Raw genomic sequence first — 1,662 nt, 5'->3', positions numbered from 1 at the left:
AGAGACGGGGTTTCACCATGTTGACCAGGATGGTCTCGATCTCTTGACCTCGTGATCCACCCGCCTCGGCCTCCCAAAGTGCTGGGATTACAGGCGTGAGCCACCGTGCCCGGCAGGAGTCGATCTTCTATAATTGTAAATCTAGTTAAGCCATCTTTGTAAGGCTGTTGTCTTGATAGCCGCTGCTGGATCTTAGAGTCAGGTAGTCAGAGAAGATGGGTATGAAGTGGAAGAGAGCAGGTATTGGCACGAATGGGACCCCTCAAGGACAGGTAGACTGAAATTATATAGGGCTTGTCACCTCTGACCTGGGTGATATGGGTGTCATGCAGAGGCTAGAGCTCTTTGTCACAGAGCAAAACACACACATGGCCCAGGAATCAGAGGAGCTGAAGGAGGCTTGAAAGGAAGATCAAGCAATTACAGACCCAGCCACTACCTCATATCAGGGTGGTGGGAGTCAGCCAATAACAAGCAATGTATATGGGCTACAAAATGATTAATGCTTCACCTCCATGCTCCAAATCCTGCACGACAAGTGTCTCTAGTGGCTTTAAACAGAAATACAGATGAAAGGAATTCAGGGAAATGTAGCTCAACTTGGGCAAACTGACACTACTTTTCCACTCCCTAGAAATATGGTGGCTTAAATTATCTTTTTCACGGGAAGTCCAACCTGAGTCCATGAGCCCTCCATGTTATAGTTATACTGTCTAGAATTTATGGTGTCCAGCATTGCTGGGTAAGAGCAGACATACAGGGGAGGCTCATCAGTGAGTAACTGCCTAATCTCAGAAGTACCCTCCTCCTGCTCATTGTTCCTTGGTCAGTTCTTATGCACATAGCCCTAAGAAGTGGCAGGGGAGCCTGCACAATGTACTTTTCCTATATACCCAAAAAATGGGAAATGAAGTAGAATTTGGTAAGCATATAGGGTTGTCTCTACAACCTTAATAAATGACTATTAAGTATACTACACAGGTATACTTAATAATCACTTAGTAAATATAATAAAGCCATTTTGGTATGCTTCCCAGAAATGGAGAAAATGAATTTCTCCAGTGACAATATTAAAAAAAAAAAAAACTTTGGCTGGGCCCAGTGGCTCACACGTGTAAACCCAGAACTTTGGGAGGCTGAGGCAGTTAGATTACCTGAGGTTGGGAGTTCGAGACCAGCTTGGCCAACATGGTAAAACTCCATCTCTGCTAAAAATACAAAAAAAATAGCTGGGTGTGGTGGTGGGTGCCTGTAATCCCAGCTACTCCGGAGGCTGAGGCAGGAGAATCACTTGAACCCCGGAGGCAGGGGTTGCAGTGAGCCAAGATCACACTCTTGCAACAAGAACAAAACTCTGTCTCAAATAAATAAATAAATAATAATCCTTTTACTAGTCAAGTGGTGTCCAGTACTTTGTTCTCAACAAAATTGGAGGAGGATTGAATTGAGTTTTAATGATGAAAAGGAATTTTGCTCAGAGATTACTATGTAATTTTTAACATAATAATTTGAAAGAATAAAAAAAGTTGAGTAGCATTGCTGTAAGACAACTTTCATTCATACATGAACAAGTCTTCTCGGTATTGATGTTGTATTTGACCGGAGCGTAGGAAGTTACCACAAGACAAAAGTATGCCAGATTGCAGGGTCATTTATTATGCC

This window comes from Cebus imitator, unplaced genomic scaffold (assembly GCF_001604975.1).
Source record: "Cebus imitator isolate Cc_AM_T3 unplaced genomic scaffold, Cebus_imitator-1.0 Scaffold200, whole genome shotgun sequence".
NCBI lineage: Eukaryota > Metazoa > Chordata > Mammalia > Primates > Cebidae > Cebus > Cebus imitator.
This window is presented reverse-complemented; position numbering follows the sequence as displayed.